This window comes from Lissotriton vulgaris, chromosome 5, assembly GCF_964263255.1.
Source record: "Lissotriton vulgaris chromosome 5, aLisVul1.2, whole genome shotgun sequence".
Classification (NCBI taxonomy): Eukaryota; Metazoa; Chordata; class Amphibia; order Caudata; family Salamandridae; genus Lissotriton; species Lissotriton vulgaris.
The window spans coordinates 458,471,666-458,491,214 of NC_141693.1; the positions used below are offsets into that span (position 1 = coordinate 458,471,666).

The following is a 19,549-nucleotide window of genomic DNA, read 5'->3' on the forward strand; positions in this document are numbered from 1 at the left end:
CTGGATTCAAGCAAGCCGGGCTGAAGACAGCTGGAATGCCAGAAACCAGTTCTCGGAAGCTTGTTTTCGGTCCAGGGAAGACATGGCTTGGCAGTTCGGGCTGGACTGTTCCCATGAGGCACAGGGTCAGACTGATTTGCATATAGCCATGTCTGAACTGGGGTGGCAGAGAGGGCTAAAGAACGGTGATGGATTAAACCCAGATCTTTTGACTGGGTGTGAGTGTTTGATTGATTCAGATGCTCCGTTCATCACCACCCCCTTTTGTACCGCTTTTTGCCGCCATAAGTTTGGCAGGGTATGCTCAGACGTGAGTCCCTTGCTCACTTTGCCACTGGATTCAAGCAAGCCGGGCTGAAGACGGCTGGAATGCCAGAAACCAGTCTTCGGAAGCTTGTTTCCGGTCCAGGGAAGACATGTCTTGGCAGTTCGGGCTGGACTGTTCCCATGAGGCACAGGGTCAGACTGATTTGCATATAGCCATGTCTGAACTGGGGTGGCAGAGTGGGCTAAAGAACGGTGATGGATTAAACCCAGATCTTTTGACTGGGTGTGAGTGTTTGATTGATTCAGATGCTCCGTCCATCACCACCCCCTTTTGTACCGCTTTTGGCCGCCATAAGTGTGGCAGGGTATGCTCAGACGTGAGTCCCTTGCTCACTTTGCCACTGGATTCAAGCAAGCCGGGCTGAAGACGGCTGGAATGCCAGAAACCGGTCCTCGGAAGCTTGTTTCCGGTCCAGGGAAGACATGTCTTGGCAGTTCGGGCTGGACTGTTCCCATGAGGCACAGGGTCAGACTGATTTGCAAATAGCCATGTCTGAACTGGGGTGGCAGAGTGGGCTAAAGAACGGTGATGGATTAAACCCAGATCTTTTGACTGGGTGTGAGTGTTTGATTGATTCAGATGCTCTGTCCATCACCAACCCCTTTTGTACCGCTTTTGGCCGCCATAAGTGTGGCAGGGTATGCTCAGACGTGAGTCCCTTGCTCACTTTGCCACTGGATTCAAGCAAGCCGGGGTGAAGACGGCTGGAATGCCAGAAACCGGTCCTCGGAAGCTTGTTTCCGGTCCAGGGAAGACATGGCTTGGCATTTCGGGCTGGACTGTTCCCATGAGGCACAGAGTCAGACTGATTTGCATATAGCCATGTCTGAACTGGGGTGGCAGAGTGGGCTAAAGAAAGGTGATGGATTAAACCCAGATCTTTTGACTGGGTGTGAGTGTTTGATTGATTCAGATGCTCCGTCCATCACCACCCGCTTTTGTACCCCTTGGCAAAGAGGGCTGTGACTTCCTGACGGAGAAGAGCCAAATGATCCCCTGACATGCGGTGGTACCGAGGTGGCATGGCCGGAGGGGAGGACAGAAAGGGGAACAAGTAACCGTGGCAGATTATCTGCAGCACCCATATGTCCGAGGTAATTTCGTACCAGTGGTTGAGGTGGTGGCGGACCCTGCTACCCACCGGCGTGGGGTGCTCCCTGAAGCCCGGATTAGGAAGGCTTAGCGGCGGAAGCAGCGCGAGTGGAGGTGGACTGACCCGCTCGCTGGTTACCAGACCCGCCCCAGCGGAAGCCACGTCCGCGGCCAAGCTGGGGCTGGTTCTGCACAGGCTTAGTGGAGGAGCATGCTTGAGTGGTCTTACCCTGGCAAAAAGGAACGAAACCCAGACGTGACGAGGCTCTTTGTAGAAAGACCCAAAGACTTGACTGTGGCCGCAAGTCTTTAAAGCGCTCCAGGGCATGGTCAGCCTTGTCACCAAAGAAACGGGAGCCATCAAATGGCATTGTTGGAAGGTAGATCCTGACTATGGTTGCCCCCAACTTTTTGCCTTGTGTGTTAGCTGGTTTTTGACATAGTTGGCCTGGGACCCTGCCAATCAGGACCCCAGGCCTACTGCTCTCTCTCTAAAATGGATTCCATGTACCTTAGGTACATATCCAATTGGTACTGGGCCACCTTATCAGACCCTGTAACTCAGGGCATAGGTGTACCCAGGGCCTACCAGGGGCTGCAGCATGTATTATGCCACCCCTGGCTGGCCATCTAAATCTGACACAACTGGCTGCACGACAGCTGGGGCAAAGTGGTGTAATCACCCTTTGCTGTAGATATAGTATACCTATATCTAACCCTAAAATGGACACATGTATTCCTATCAGTCACTCCTATGGCAGGCCTTAACAATCCAGAAGGCAGAGTGCTTGGAATTATGTGAGATGGTGCTCTGGCATGAGCTGAGCCCGTCTGCAGCTTGCGGAACCAAGTCCTAATAGCTGTTCTATGATAACGCGTACCTTATACTCTTAAGTGCATTATAATCTTCGCGGTTATTTGCTATCTTTGGTATCGCTTTATCAAAACATGTCGAGTAAGGTGTCATACGAATTGGAATACTAACCCCTCGCCAATTCTGGCGACGGGGTTAGCATTCCACCATTCTAGAGGGACACGACATGTATGTAACTGTGAACCCCGGTTAAAGTTAACTCGAGCCTCAGCATCACAAAATGGATGCTGCCACCACAGACACAAGTCTGACCTCCTGCTGCTGGGAGTCCTTCCAGCGAGGAGAGCTTGGACAAAGGGTTTCCTGTCAGGGGCGGTGCTAGCACCATCCCAGACAGGGTTTTGTGTATCCTAGGTAGGCAGGGTTGAATAGGAAGGTGACTGCAAGTGGCACCCCGGTGCTCACTGTGCATCTGCCAGTTTGAACCAGTTCCAGGGGCACACCAGCCCCTGAGCTGGGGAAAGTCCGGCACGGGAGAGGGGTGTAACCACCCCCCTTCCTGGTCCCACCCATGGGCAGGACCTAGTCGCGTACCAGCCCCTTTCTTTAGTATAAAGGTGGGAGCGGGGACCCTTACAAATCAGATCATCTTTGAATCCTGAAACTACTTTCTACGAAAGGAACTCAAGACTTCTTCCTAAGATTTCTCCCTTGTGACTAAGGAGTAGTCACCCTGCATCTGCGGGCACCAACTAAGAACACTGCGGTTTGCTGCACGTCCTTCCTCAGGAATCCGACCGACCAGCACGACGAGACCCGGCTTCCCTGGCACCTCTGACCTCTACCTACATCATCAGCCCAGCTGAGATCCGTGGGTGTGACGAGACCTCGAGGGACCGGCCATCTTCAGAACTGCACGACGCTTATCCAGCACGACCGCCGAGGGATCCTCGAGTGAGTGCTTTGGGGTTTGAGAAGCCCTGACCCTGAGCAGCTCCAGCACCGAAGTCCAGCCTCCCAGCATCCACGAGATCTGCGTGGGGCCCTTCTGCTCTTTGCTGCTCACTGTGTTGTCCGGCTACTTGCCTGCTGGCTTGTAGCCCTCTTGACGATGCACCACGACGACAACACAGCTGGTCTGGTTGCTCCAGACTGGCCCTTGCTCCCCTCCAACAGAGGAGCACCCCGGACCCTCCTGGTCCACTCCAGACGCCATTTTGAGTCCACCGCGTGGGCTTGCATTTGCCAAGACTTGTTGCCCCAATCCTGGGTCCAGCAACGTCGACAGCAGATACCATCGTGGGATAGCTCGCACCTCCATCCTGGTCGCCGACAACGCCTCCTGGTCTGTGAGACTGCAGAGCCCAGCGTCGCCCACTCACCTGGTCGAGGTGGCTTCGTCCGGTGCCATCCTGGTGCCCATCTAATCACTGGCTAGTGATTCAGAACTTGGTCCCCTCTGCTTACAGGTGTCTTCCATCTTCGATCCAGGCTTGGATCACTTCGAACTTCATCACTGGTCGCCTGCCAGCAACTTCTTCTTTCAGGCTCCATAGACTGCAACGAGGATTCCCAACGTCTTTTCAGACCTATGCAGCCGCAGCCCCTGGGCTAGGTAACCTGAGCATTTCGGTGCTCCAGCATAGCTTAACTATCTAAGTGTCCAGATCCTTTTTCGTTTCATCGCTACCTAGTCGGATTCGTCCGATAACACTAACTTTACGAAATCTAGCAACCATAGACTTTGTCCCGCATCCCGCGTGAGAGTGCACACTCTGCACCCAATACCCCTAGGCCTCCTGCTAGTAATCTGAAGGTTCAGTAGTCAAGTCCTAGCGATCCTAAAGCCTATTGGAGTAGTACTTACCTGCTAGTAATTTCGCATTCCACTTTTAGAGTATATGGTTTTTCGTGCCCCTCGGGCATTTGTGTAAATTGTGTGACTTTCAGTATTTCTTTAAGAGCTTTGTATTGTGCTTAGCGCCCTGTCCTCAAAAAGAGTCCAGGGCTGTTGTGTTCTAAATAAATATACTTTTATTTTCATAACAACTTGTGTGGTGTCCTTTCACTTGGTGTTCAAGGGGTATATGTGATGGTATAACAGCTGGCTTAACACGCCCTCTAGAGTTTAGCCTAAAGACTGCTCTTGTCCATGCTACTAGGATAGCTGGTCTAACGGTTGACTTACAACCAATCATCAATAAGGGTCGTTTGGAATGATACACAGTGATCACTAGAATAGTGAGCACTACATATCAGGCCAACTTCTCACAGGCACGTCCATGAGCGAGCTCTGGACATCGGGCAAAAACCGGGTAGATCGCAACCTGGCGTGGCTCCGCAACACCACAGTTAGGGAAATCGCTCTGCCTAGCGAATCAGCGGTGTCCAGACCACACCTGATGGCAAACTTCGCTGCATCCTTGTCCTCTGCAACCGCTCTGGAAAGGACGGCCTGGACCTCTTCAGAACACTGAGGCAAGACCTTGGCTACCGACTCCCACACCGCATGGGAGTAGCATCCCAACAAGCAGGTAGTGTTCACTGACCGCATCCCCAAGCTGGCTGAGAAGAACAACCTATTGCCATATTGGTCCAGCTTCTTAGAGTCCTTATCCGGCGGTGCTGACGGAAAGGCACTCTGCGATGTCGAGGCCTGAATGACCAGGCTCTCAGGCGTGGGGTGAGTGGTCGAGAAGGCGGGATCACCAGGCGTCGGAGGATGACACCTAGCGACGCTCTTATCCACCGGTGCCATCGAGGCCAGCCGCAACGAAGTACCCAAGATGTCTCCGGTCAGGGCCTCATTGAAAGGTAGCAGTGGCTCCGATGACGTAGACGCCGTCTGGAGCACCTCCGTAAGGAGGTTGGTCTTAAGGGCCACCGTAGGGCGGTCGAGATGGAGAGCCTCAGCGGCTCGACGCAGCACCATAGTATAGGAAGCGCCTTCCTCCATAGTATGCAGAGGTGAGGCAAACCCCGGGTCAGAAGACACATCAAGTTCACCAGCATCTTGAAGGTCATCCACCCAATCCTGCTCGGAATCACACTGCCGTCCAAGGAGGCCCTCAGATTCGTCCCAATCCCCATCCGGCTCTGGAGTAGAAGGAGGCGGCCAGGGCGGAACTGGAGCCACATCCCAATGCGGATCCCAGGTCAGAATGAAATGGGTCGAGAACCGGGGTAGGGGCGGTAAAAACGGCACCCAGTGTGGCGCCTGTGGTGGAGCCAGGGGCGGCCCTGGGGCCGGAGCCAAGGGCAGCGCCGGGGCCGGAGCCAGCGGTGCGGCACCTTGTGGCGCTGGGGCCGGAGCCGAGGGAGCTGGATCTAGTGGCTCCGGGGGTGGTGGCGCCGGGCTAACAGGAACTGGACACTGGACCGCGGGGCTCACAGGCACGCCGGCAGGAGCCTGAGGCCTAAACAGGCAGTCCATAGCAGCAAGAAACTCATGCACCTTTTTCAGAGTCGCAGACGGACCCGGGTAGAACAGGTAGGCCGCGGAACTCCCAGGCTCCGGAGGAGCCGCATGGGCGGACCCCCTTTCCCCCACGTCCGCCTCCGGGGAGCGACGGGGGGACATCGGAGACGGAACGCGCTACTTTGACTTTTTATGGCGTCGCTTACCGGAATCTGAAGGTGAAGACTTAAGAGTCCGAGGAGCGACGGCTCCGGTCCCGCGAGCGTTCCCGCGAATGGCCCCTTGACCCGGAGCGGCGGTGAGAGTGCTGGACCTCCAGCAAATTCCGACGCCGCTCCCGTAAGGCCTACGGGGCAATGGCACAGCAGTCCCCACAATCCCGGGAGGCAAGATCATGCTCCAGGCAGTTGAGGCAGACATCATGGGTGTCCGCCACTGACATATTACGGTGGCACGCCCCACAAGACTTAAAGCCGTGCATCCCTACCTGCACCAGGAGACAAGAGAAGGAGACAAAAAGTTTTAAAAAAAAGTTTTAAAAAATGACTGAGATAAGTGCTCAATCCGGATCTGCGCTTTCGGTGCGGAAAAAGAAAGAACTGATGTCGCGTGCATGGGTGGCGCCTAAGTACTCTCCGTGACGTCATCTCGGCGCCTACAACGCCAGTGACGGACGCGGAGCCGCAGGGCGCCACCTACTGGCGCGCAGAGGTACTGCTAAGCAGAAAAACTTTTCGGATCCAGCCTGACGCCTTGGGATATTCTAAGGTAAGGAATCTATCACTAACGTGTCTCTGTCAGATGTACGAGTTACTTACCTTCGGTAACGATGTATCTGGCAGAGACAATTCTAGCCGCAGATCCCTTCACGTAGAATTATTCCCAGGCGTGAGACTGGATCCGGAAACTTTTTGCCACAGCATCCCTGCGCGCGGGGGGTGGGGCTACATCACGCAACTCCGCCCAGGCGTCGTCCAAGCACGTGACGTCAGCGAGGTCACATAAGCCCCACCCCGGCACGCTTCGGTCAGAGTTCTATGGAGAACTTTTCCGCACCACAACGCGGAACCACCAAACAAAAAACTGTGGGAACATGGGAACAGTGTGCGAAAGAGTATACCAAAAGAAACCCCATAATAACAGTGCAACACCACAGTGTCCAAGGGCAGAGAAAGAGAGGAAGAATAGCGCAGAGCCCTGAGTAGCCACCCGCCAATACCTAGATAGCAACCCCCCACCTCACCCCCGGAGACAGGGAACCTGCGTAAAGGCATGACACATGTAGAAGGCCTACAATCACACCCCAAAACAAGGAAGGGGAGACAGTCCCAACAGGCAGGAACAACCAACCTCCAGCCACCCTAGCCTAGAGGGCATCCACCCCCAAGAACAAGGGTAAGCCACAACCAGAGGGCCCCAACTCAGAGGAGGTAGAGGGGCCAGGCCCCTAGCAGCAAGAGGAAGGGAGAGAAGGGAGATATTGGAGGCAAACATCCCCGACCTGGAGCAGCCGGAACAGCGGGGCATAGGAGCACCAGAACCCATCCTTCCCAGAACCAAGAGGAGGGAAGACAGCAACCAGACGGAGCCACGGTCAAGAGCAAAAGAAGGTACTCACAGAAGACATGGCCCCCCCACAGGGAGGCGAGTACCAAGGACCAGCCTAGGGGTCCTCGCAGAATGGGGAGAAAGGGCAGTCCGTGAAGGAATCTGCGGCTAGAATCGTCTCTACCAGATAAATTGTTAACGAAGGTAAGTAACTCGTACATCTGATAGAGACTACTAGCCGCAAATTCCTTCTCGTAGAATAGATACCCTAGCAATACCCACAGGGAAGGAGGGTCTGCGAAAGGACCTCACCAGACTGGACAGAACGGAAGGCCCACAGAGGACCTGACCTGTGGACCAGGGAGGTAACCTCGTCCCGACCAGGCAGGAAGACCCACACAAGTCAAACGCCAGCAGCCCCAGAAGGGATGTAGGATGAAGAAGGAAGAGTGGAGGTCCACACACTCACAACAGAGGAACCTAGGGCAAGGACAGAGAGGCCGAAGCACCCCACTCCACCCCCAGGGCAACAGAATTTCCACCCAATGCAAGGACAGGCAGAGGAACAAGAAGAAGAAGGCCAGAGGGTACAAGAAAACCAAGGAAAGAGGCGAGCCTACAGAGAGGGAAGTCAACAGGCCAGCCAGAACGGTAGCTATAACCATAAGCCGCCAGAAGCATGAAGACACAGAAGCTTCCCAGCTCTCAGCACAAGAGCAGGAAGGAGAGGAAATGGCCGGACCTACTACTACAAGGGCAGTGCACACAACCTCAAGAAGCAATAGCAACATACGGAAACGCCAAGGAGAAGAGGCACCCGAAGGCAACCAGCACTCCCCAGCGGAGCATAGCTATATAACAGCTACCACCACCCCACATAGGGTACGGTAAGTCCCAAAACACGGAAACCCTCTTTGGAAATACTTCTGCAGCCGAGGAGAAAGCAATCGTCATGGGGAAAAAACACCCAGAGGAAGGCTTGACATCAGCCCAAAGAAATACAGAAAGCCTAATCTCAGGGCCAAATCTGTGTACTATTCCAGCAAAAAAAAAACACACACACCGGTAACAAGGGCCGTCCAGCAGCCAACAATGCCAAAGTCCCAGCAAGGAGGACTCAATGGCCAGCAAACCCTATCTACATCCAAAAAGCCCAAGCACAGCTCAACTCAGCAGTCACTGAGGAGGGGAAGGAGGAGGAGAATAAGGAAGAGGAGGAGGAGCAGTGGGTGGAGGAGGACGGAGCCCCGCCAGGAACCTCTGGATGGCAGAATCAGCCGGGGCATGGAACAACAAGCTGCCATCAAACGGAAGATCAATGAGCCGCTCCCGAATATTCTCAGGGAACACGCCATTCCGAAGCCAAGCATGGCGATGGAGGGCGACTGAGGAAGCCATGGCCCGGCCCAACACCTCAGAGATGTCCAGAGCGGAGCAGGGAATACGCGCTGCCAGCTCCCGGCCATCCAAAGCATGATGCTGTAAGTCCACCTGAACAGTCTCCTGGGAAGCCGCGGATCCCAGAGACTCAGCGGAGTCCCACAAACCAGAGGAGGCCCTTTCCAACACACACAAGTTGTTAAGAGCCCTCAGGGCAGCACTGTTTTGAGGTGAACATGTTGCGCCCCCAAGAGTCCAGCCAGTGGGCCTCCCGGGACGGCAGAGTCAACAGTGGAGGCAGGGAGGGAAAAGCGGTCCTCAAGAGTGGACTGGCAGCAGAGGGGTGGAGGGAGAGGCACGCTAGGTCATGTGGCGCCGGAAGGTGAAGGTGCAGAAGGTGTTGAGGCACCGGATCTCCAGAGGCTGGACGCCTCCAAGCTCCCTCCAGGGAAGAAAGGAGCGAACCCTCAAAGGGGTATAAGATCTCCCTTCCACCCGAGCCCTGGTGGAGAACCTCCAATGAGCAATCGGGTCACCGATGCGCAGAATGCCCACAGCTGTGGAGACTGCATGAGCGAAGGTCGCCCCCGCCTCCATAGGGCCCTGTGGAGAAGGAATCAGATCCTCCGTGGGTGACGGCTGTAAACTAAGATGGCAGTCCCCGAAGCCAAGAGGGGCGGGCAAGGGCCAAACCTGAAAGCCAGAAGACACCGAAGAATGGGGTACCTGCTGCTCCTCCGACGAGTACCTCGGCCTCCGAAAGGGCAGGGAGCCACCCTTTGACGCCGGTGAGAAAGACACCGCGCAGCGGTCAGTCTCCGGGAAAGAGGACACCAAAATGCAGACAGCTTCCGGAGAAGAGGGAGCGTCTGAAGACAAATACGCTGCACGACTTCTGTGTGGAGCAGTGGAGTCCGCACCCTGAGGTAGGGCTCCAGCACCATCCGGCGCTGAAGGAGAGACCAGACAGGGCTCTCACACCGCACCGGGTACCGGAGTGGGGTCGGAGCCGAAGTGGCCAAAGGATGGCGCCGGAACGGCGCTGACTCGACCTCCGCCGAGGCAGCCGCCTGTGTGGAGGGACGAGAGGGACCGGGAGAGTGACCCGAAGTTCTCTGCCAACCTCGGCCCAGAATGTTGCAGAGGCAGTACGGCCACCCATGCAGTGGCGCCAGAGACGACTTAACCTCCCACTTGCCCTCCGACAAGGCTGCCGCCTTTGAGGAGGAACGAGAAAGGCCCGGAGGGGGACGAGGAGTCCTCCCCCCACCTTGGCCCAGAGCGGTACGAGAAGAGGTCTCCGACCCTTGTGGCGCTGCCCGAAGCAGACACCGGCACCTGGACGGCATCAGCTCAACCTTGGACAAGGCCTTCGCCTGCCCAGAGGGCCGAGCGGGGCTCGGGGATGCGGCCCGAGCCACGGCGACCACCCTTGACACCAAAGGGACTCCGCTGGAGTTTGAGGTGAGGCAGAGGCTCCATGGCGCGAAGGAGGGACCCCAGAGGGGCCGCACCCCAACAGCACGACATTCTCCAAGCCTGGATCCGAACCAGTCGGCGCCGAGGCAAGGGATCCGCCGACGCCCCAGGAAGGGAAGGAGGAGAAGCCAGCAAGGCCTACAAATCCGCCTAGTATTGCAGAGGCCGCCGCACCCTCCCGTAGGGGGGGGGAAGCTCGAGGGCCGGCGCCATAACCCACGCGGTGCCAACAGTGGGGGTGAACTGGTTCTGGGCGCCCCAAAGTGGCCGAGAACCAGCGGAAGCGGGGTGCGCACCAGCCACCCCGACAGGAAGTGACCTCGTGACCCGGGCGCCCATGGGGGCGACCAATGGTCAACCTTGCTACCTTTGAACCCTCCAATCAAAGGGGGTTCACCTGAGACCCTCTGGGGGGCTCAAGAGGATTTAAGCACCGCCGCTCCCCAGCAGAAGCACAACGTCTTCAAGGAGCTGGGAGAGCGGCGCGACAACGACATCGTTTGAAGAGGACCGACTGCTGCAAGGGACGACGAGGGACAGCCGAAGCAGAAGGAAGGCGAACCAAGCCCCTCCACCTCCCAGTCGGCAGGTTTCGCCCTGGACGGCTCCGCAGAGCAGCGCGCCGCTCCGGTTTCCCGCCCAGCTCCTGAAGACTCCAACGCCGGCGAGTGGAAGCGACAGAGACAGAGGACGAGCTCGGCGGCCTAGCCAAGCTCCACCACGGTAAGCGACTCGACGTTCGCTCGCCTTCCTGCCCTCCCCGTACAGAGCGCGCATTGAGCCGCACAAACGGGACCCACGGGCAGGGAAGCTTGAAGGCGAGACCGGAATTTCTTTCCGACCCAGCGGCGCAGAAATCAGCCCGCAGAGACCAGGCCGGGGCCCAGCGACACGGCCCAGCGGCGCAGAAGGCAGCCCGCTAAAGAAAACATTTTGCAGCCGGGGTGAGCCACACCTCCCCGCCGACCACGTGGGAGAGCGCGCCGCACAGCGCGGACGCGCCCGCTCGGCCTCCCCCCTCGAAACCTCACGCATCAGGCGGAGCGGACCCGAAAAAGGGCGCAGCGTGCTCAGAGCCCGCTGAAGGCACAAGCATCACGCGGTACCATTACATACGGCCTGACGCAGACGCAGGGGAAGGAGGGCAACATGGCGGAGGATCAGCCAGAAGAAATGGCGGAGGTGTTGAAGAGGATCCGCGAAATATCGGCAGTACACGGCGACGACTGGCTCCAACCTCACTTGGCCAAAGGGAAGGAGAATAGGCCGGACGGCCAGGCAGAGGAGGAAGCGGGCCCTTCAGCACCCAAGAAGCCCAAAACCACGACAGGGAAGAAGACTTCCAAGAGGAACCCCCCGAAAAAGGTGCGCCAGAAGCACCCACCGCCGAGGCTAGACGACGCCAAGCAGGGCGAGATGACCAGCAGAGCAGTTAATGGTGAGCATATTAGTACCATTGTAAAAGAATGCTTGAAATCGCTGGCGCCGGCCTTTCTTAATGGCTCAGGGCAAGGGGCTGCAGGGCCTAGGGAACAGCACGCGGAGGAAGCAGGGGGTATGACATGGCATATGGTTGATCCAGGGTGGGCACGGCAGACAAGGGTACAGGAGCAGGTGGGCCTGTCCGCGCAAGGTGAACAGGTTTCCCCACTACCCGTTTGGGGGTACAATACTGCATCTGGGAGCCCGGGGTTGGGCGGGCTAGGCACTGACCTGTACGCTAGGCCATCTCCTGGTCCGGCCTCCTTGATGACGAAAGCCACTGGGCTCGCGTGCCTTATTCCTCTCGCAGTGAAGGAGAGGATATGGCGCAAGGAGTTCATAGATATATTCTCACTGCTGGAAATACAGCTAGAGGGCCTCGACCTGACCACATGTGACAGGAAGGAGGATGACAAAAGAGAGAGGCGTGGGGCCAGAAAGGAGCGGAATTTCGAGAATTGGCTAGACGCATTCAGAATCATGGCATGTATCATAGTGGAGAGGTTCCCCCATTGCGCAGCTGACCTATGGTTATACGAGGCTAACATACACTTAGCGCAGAGGCAATTCCCTGGGGATGCCTGGTTGGAATACGATAAAGGGTTCAGATTAAAGATGCAGAGGCACCCAGAGATGGAGTGGAATGAGGAAGACGTATCAGGTTTCATTCATAAGATGCTCGCGGCCAAAGAAGTGAGAGCCTGGACAGGCAAATATGACCAGTCCTTTCGGAGTGCTTCCCATAAGGGGAAGAACAAAACTTACCAAAAGCATTCCTCGGGGAGATCCAACTCCCCCCCCGCAACCAAGGCAATATGCTGGAGATATGATGCGGGGGACTGTTCATGGGGCTCCTCGTGCAAATTCCAACACGCATGCTCAAGCTGCGGGGGGAGGCACGCCGCGGTGGCATGCAAAGGCTCCAAGCGTGAATCAAAAAGTGACAAGAAAGAGAAACACAAGAAGCACTAGCCCAGAGGCTAGTGGGGGCGGGGCTCTAGTAGACATTCAACATTGCCAGCTGGCTAGGTCCCCCATTAATATGCAACAGCTGCGCAGACTAGCAAACAAATACCCAAACAAGGCGGACGCCAGAGTACTAGTCGAAGGTTTTGAGGAAGGTTTCATTATCCCCTTTCAAGGCCCGTTACCACTGGAGGGAGCGAATAACTTGCAATCAGCGAGGCAACACCCCCGGGTGGTAGGCGAAAAAATAGAGAAGGAGAAGAGCTTGGGTAGAATCGAGGGCCCCCTTCCTAAAGAACTACACGCAGGTATAGTCGTCTCTCCACTGGGAGTGGTTCCCAAGAAAGAGAAGGGTCAATTTAGGCTAATACACCACTTGTCATATCCCGAAGGGGCGTCCGTAAACGATGGAATTGACCCGGAAGCATGCTCGGTTGGTTATGCGTCAGTGGATGATGCGATCGCACTAGTCAAGGCGTCAGGAAAGGGATCCCTCATGGCCAAGGCGGACATTGAATCCGCTTTTCGCTTACTGCCAGTTCATCCGGCCAGTTTCCACCTCCTGGGTTTCCAATGGGAGGGAGACATGTATGTCGACAAGGCCATGCCCATGGGCTGTGCCATTTCTTGCGCCTACTTTGAGCAATTCGCTACCTTCTTGGAATGGGCCCTCCATGACATGCACCAAGGAGGCGGAAAGCTGCACTACCTGGATGATTTCCTGTTCACAGGTCCAGCAGGATCTACGATGTGTGCTAGTACACTGGCAGCATTTGAAGCCCTGACAGAAGCACTTGGGGTCCCCCTAGCAAAAGAGAAAACGACAGGCCCACCACACGACTTACGTTCCTGGGCATAGAACTGGACTCCATGGCGGGGACCGCGAGGCTCCCCCCAGACAAAGTGCAGGAATTCAGGGAAGAAATTGCCAAACTAGGGGGCCGGAGCAAGGCCACCCTCAGGGATATCCAAGGGGTGATAGGTAGACTGAATTTTGCGGCTAGGGTCATCCCGCCCGCGAGGGTCTTTTCCAGGCGCCTAACCGCGCTGACAGCTGGCGTCACCCACAAACACCATCACATCCGGCTGAGTGCGGGTGTAAAGCAGGATCTGCAAGTATGGGACGACTTCCTGCGGGAGTTTAATGGTGTTCTGATCTGGAGAAAAGGTTGGGTGACCGCTGAGCAGCTATCCCTCTACACGGACGCGGCTGGGAGCCTGGGTTTTGGGGCGGTTCTGGGGAACAGATGGTGCGCCAGCCAGTGGCCAGACAGGTGGCATGCGCAGGGGCTCACAAAAAACATCACTTTCCTCGAGCTATTCCCAATAATAGTGGCTCTGACCGTCTGGAAAGAGGAGATAAGAAACCTGAAACCCACCTTATGGTCTGATAACAAGGGGGTAGTGCAGGCCATTAACAGAGGCGCAGCAAGATGCCCGGACATGTTGAGGCTAATGCGGCAGTTGGTTAAATTGCAGCTGGAGGGGAACCTGGAGCTGAAGGCTCGACACGTGCCAGGGACAGAGAACACAGTTGCAGACGCGCTATCCCGGTCCCAAATGAAGCGGTTCAGACAACTGGTACCCGGGGCGGACAAGGAGATGACCCCCTTTCCACCATACCTGTGGGACCTGGGGGGGTTGACCTGTCCAGATTAATAGGGCACTCGCTCACCTCTGAGGCGCACAGGAGATACAAGAAATACGCAGGCACAGTCATGAGAATTGGGGGCATAAAGTCACTGGAGGACAAGGCCAAGGCGCGCACAGTGGTGGAGAAATTTGTGCAATGGGCATTCGACGCCAAGAAAACGAGATCTTGGGCCCAGGCACACTTGGCCGCCATTGCTCACTTTGCCAGGCTCTACACAGGTGAGGACCCCACGGCATCTGCCTATCTGAAAGCAGCTTTGAAAGGCTGGCGAAGGGTTGAGGGGACCAAGAAGGACGGCAGGCGCCCCATTGACTTTGACAAGCTGGGGCAGCTACTGGGTGCCCTAACCAGCATCATTTCAGATAAATATGAGCTGCTACTTTTCAGGGCGGCCTTCACCACGGCATTCTTTGGGGCATTTCGGGTAAGCGAGATAGTGGCTCCCAACAAAACAGGCCTGGCACAGCGTTGCCTCCAAGCGAGGGACATCAAGCCAATGGTAAGGGCCGTTGAGCTCACGCTTAGGCAGTCCAAAACGGACAGGGCACGAAAGGGGACGGCGATACGCCTACACTGCATCCCAGAGGCTGGGCTCTGCGCAGTGTGCTGGCTGTTTAAGTACATGGCGGCCCGCCCGGCGGGGGAGGGTCTCCTCTTCATACATCAGGATGGAAGGAACTTGAGCAGGTTCCAATTCACAGCCGTGATGCGCCAGGGCCTTGGTAAGGCCGGTTTCCAGGCAACATCATTTGCTCCGCATTCCTTCAGGATCGGTGCAGCGACCTTGGCATCGCAGCAAGGCAAGCCAGAGGACAAGATCCAGGCCGTGGGCAGATGGCGTTCCAGGGCCTACAAGTCTTACATACGCCCACATCTCATATAAAAAAAAAAGAAAAAGGGGGTGAGAAAAGGAACGAGGGGAAGTGGGGGGGGGGAGCAGCCGCCTTGGGATGCCGCACGGCAGGGTTTCTTGCACTCCCTCGACCACACCCGGTGCGCAGCAAGCCACCTTAATGGAACATTTTCTCTTGACAGGGGGACGTCCGCGGCTTGTCTGGGTGGTGGGACATTCATTCGTGTCCAGAATGGAGTCCTGGTGGCGGCGAGTGGGGCACAAAGAAAGCAGACCCAAGGCGACATACATCCGTTGGATAGGACGGCCCGGCATGAGATGGGAGCAGTTGCTACCGACCCTGGACGGCCTTATGGCAGACTCAGCGTGGCTGCCAGATGTACTGATCATACATCTCGGGGGGAACGACCTAACACGTTTGGGCCGCAAGGCGGTGGGTCAGGCCATTCAAAAAGACCTCACCAAAGCGGCGGCATGGCTGGGTCCCACGACAGTGGTCTGGTCAGAGATGATCAGCAGGAGGCACTGGAGGGGTGCTGACTCCAACAAGGCGGTAGATAATGCAAGGCGCAAGTTAAATATCGCCATGCACAAGTTTGCTCGACCAATGGCCTGGAATCAATCCGGCACGGCCTCATCCACCCAGGCCGCCCAGAGCTCTATGGACTAGATAGGGTACATCTGTCCGACAAAGGAATGGAGGTGTTCTGGGATAACTTGTGGAGCGCAATGGCGCTCGCTGGTTGTCTTTAAAAAAAAAAAACAAAAAAAAAAAGAGGTGGGTAGCCACGAACCAAGGGCAAGGGGGGGAGCCGCAGAAAGACGTGAGCCTCCCTGCGGCGTGGCGGAAATCCTACAATGGTTGGCTAAACAAACACACCGGTGGGCGGTGTGTAGGAGGAGGGCCACTCACTTTTGAATGCCGCACGGCAGGGTGACGTGGCCGCACAAAGGAGGGGAGGAACAGATGGAGACGGCACTCGCGGCCCAGACCCGGCCGGACGGCAGGGCGCAAATGGTAGCGAGCTGGGGACCTAACTCCAGGCAGAGAAGCTCCCCTCCATGACACCCAAAAGGGTGTGGCCAACCAACCACTGGAACACCAATAAACTGACTAAGAACTGGTTGTGCACAAGTGCCATTTACGAACTGAGGAGTGCACAAAAGGCGGACACCTGTACCAGATGAAGGTGTCATAATCTGTAATGTGATGTGCATGATTGATGACTAGAGTTCGCAAATGAAGATTGCACAACCAGTATGTTATTAATATTGTTATTAATAATTTTATTGATATTAATAAATCTGCAGCCAACAATGACCACCACTAAGAACTGCTATTGTTGGCTGACATTATTTCCTAGTAATGACAGAGATTGTATGCAGAATGCAGACCGGCAAGTAAGTATGTATGGGTGACCCACTGAATAGGCACATGCGAGGGTTATTGCAGGGGCCGCCGCACCCTCCCGTAGGGGGGGGGGGAGGCTCGAGGGCCGGCGCCATAACCCACGCGGTGCCAACAGTGGGGGTGAACTGGTTCTGGGCGCCCCAAAGTGGCCGAGAACCAGCGGAAGCGGGGTGCGCACCAGCCACCCCGACAGGAAGTGACCTCGTGACCCGGGCGCCCATGGGGGGCGACCAATGGTCAACCTTGCTACCTTTGAACCCTCCAATCAAAGGGGGTTCACCTGAGACCCTCTGGGGGGCTCAAGAGGATTTAAGCACCGCTGCTCCCCAGCAGAAGCACAACGTCTTCAAGGAGCTGGGAGAGCGGCGCGACAACGACATCGTTTGAAGCCCACCCACCCACACCTGAGGAACAGCAGAGTCGCAGTGCTGGACAGTGGGGAAGGCGTTTGGCGGAAATCCTACAATGGTTGGCTAAACAAACACACCGGTGGGCGGTGTGTAGGAGGAGGGCCACTCACTTTTGAATGCCGCACAGCAGGGTGACGTGGCCGCACAAAGGAGGGGAGGAACAGATGGAGACGGCACTCGCGGCCCAGACCCGGCCGGACGGCAGGGCGCAAATGGTAGCGAGCTGGGGACCTAACTCCAGGCAGAGAAGCTCCCCTCCATGACACCCAAAAGGGTGTGGCCAACCAACCACTGGAACTGACTAAGAACTGGTTGTGCACAAGTGCCATTTACGAACTGAGGAGTGCACAAAAGACGGACACCTGTACCAGATGAAGGTGTCATAATCTGTAATGTGATGTGCATGATTGATGACTAGAGTTCGCAAATGAAGATTGCACAACCAGTATGTTATTAATATTGTTATTAATAATTTTATTGATATTAATAAATCTGCGGCCAACAATGACCACCACTAAGAACTGCTATTGTTGGCTGACATTATTTCCTAGTAATGACAGAGATTGTATGCAGAATGCAGACCGGCAAGTAAGTATGTATGGGTGACCCACTGATTAGGCACATGCGAGGGTTATGTCTCGAGTTGGACTCCTGACGCCCCATCACTGGGAAATGGTGGATAGGAGGAAGACACGCGAGGCCGCATCATCTGCGGAGAGTCCACGACCCCGGAAGGCCGAACACCAGCCCCCGGGGACAAACTGCGACACTTACTCACCAGGGAGCGACGCTCTCGGGACATCGGAGAAGGACGGGGACGACAACCATGGCCGTATCTGAAGCCGTCTGCCGAAGCTGATCGAGGGGAGGAGGTCGACCTGGAGAGACGTGCCGATAGAAGCTTCATGCAGCGTTCTCTGCGACTTCAACTGTTGACACGCATCACAATCAGTGGTGCCGTGATCCTCCCCCAAACACCACATACAAATGAGATGAGGGTCTGTCGCCAACATAAGAGGCCCACACGAAGTGCAAGTTTTGAAGCCCAAAGGCATTCGCACACTGTTCCACCAGATAGAAGACAATTGGCGAAGAAAAAGGGGGCCCCAAACAGGCCTGCAGCAAGACCGGATCCGTGTTGCACGCGGAAAAGGAAAAAACTGACTTAAGGCGCGTTAGGGTCTGGCTTATGTGACCTCGCTGACGTCACGTGCGCGGATGATGCCTGGGCGGAGTAGCGTGATGTCGCTCCACCCCCGGCGCGCAGGGATGCTGTGGCAAAAAGTTTCCGGATCCAGTCTCACGCCTGGGGATAATACTACGTGAAGGAATCTGCGGCTAGTAGTCTCTATCAGATAATGATTTCAAAACAATACACTAAAGAAATCAAAAACTCCTGAAGTACTTTTGCCTTGATCAAGTGTCCAGAGGCGAAAGAGGAAGGAACAGGGTGGAGTAAGGGTAAATCATCAAGTTGTAGACCAAGATGCCATTAGATCTAAAAAAAAGATGAGGAGCTATGGGTACATCTAGGAGAGTAAGGAACTTGGATAGCAGTCATTAAGAAGGTAGCAGCAGATTATGTGGCAGTAGGCAACTGATAGTTATAGGTTGGATTCTAGTGGGTGTTGTTCTCTTCCATATTCAATAGGGTAATGACAGGAGGAAATCCGTGCAGGCCCAATCAGGGCATAATTGAGAGGAGGGTCGTTGGCCAAATAGCATGATTTATTTATATTTATAACAACATTTGTAAAGCGCGAACGAAGGCCCTTGGGCATCTCGGCGCTGAGTTACTGCAGTGTTTAACCAACAAGGGGAGCTGATGTTCATTGATTAAAAAGCCAGGTTTTGAGTTGTTTGCTGAAGGACCAGAAGGAGGTGCTGGTTTTGATTGAGTGAGGCAGTGTGTTCCACAGTTTCGGTGCGGCTACGAGAAATCTTCTGTCACCCCAGTTGACAGATTTGGTTCGGGGGACCACCAGTTCAAAGGAGCTGGAGGAGCGCAGTGTTCTAGAAGGGCAGTAGGGGATTAGGTTCTGGGTGAAGAACACGGGTCCAGCATTATGTAAAGCCTTGTATACCAGGCACAGAGACTTGAACTTGATCCTCAACTTCACCGGTAGCCAGTGAAGCTGTCTAATGGTAGGTGACACCGGTTGGTATTTGGGAATTCGCCCTAGGAGCCTGGCGGCTGCGTTCTGAATAGCCTGCATTTTTAATAGCACTCTCTCCTGGGCACCTAGAAACAAAGCGTTACAATAGTCTAGGGTAGACAAGACCAGGGAGCTCACCAGTGTTTTGCCGGCATTTTCGGGTAGGAAGGGAAGAATTTTCTTAACCCCTTCCAGGCTCATGACGAGCTGGGCTCGTCATGAAGTAGCCTCCTACCAGGCTGATGACGAGCCCAGCTCGTCATACTCAATGGGCTTTTGAAAATTCCAGCACAGGAGGAAAATATCACTAGCAGCGATGGTGTTAATAAGCCTTAGTTTGTGAAAGGCTGAGGAGGAAATCTGGTTTGCGTGTGGTAAAAAGTTCAGACGGTTGTCGAACATGACTCCCAGGTTCCTCACCTTGTTGACCGGGTCTGGGGGCTGGCCCATGGATGAAGGCCACCAGAGGGGGGACCACTCCGGGGATAGGTTGCCAAAAATTATCACTTCCGATTTATCGGAGTTTAATTTCAGGCAATTGTGAGCCATCCAGCTCCC

General features: G+C 55.5%; 1 protein-coding gene and 1 pseudogene across 2 annotated transcripts in view; one reads left to right on the top strand and one right to left on the bottom strand.

Annotated features, from left to right (window-relative positions):
* The window catches only part of VPS13D (vacuolar protein sorting 13 homolog D), a 2,754,556-nt gene that overhangs the window by 964,618 nt on the left and 1,770,389 nt on the right, over positions 1 to 19,549 (bottom strand). The window lies entirely within an intron of this gene.
* The window catches only part of LOC147711084 (uncharacterized), a 52,212-nt pseudogene continuing 43,871 nt past the window's right edge, over positions 11,209 to 19,549 (top strand).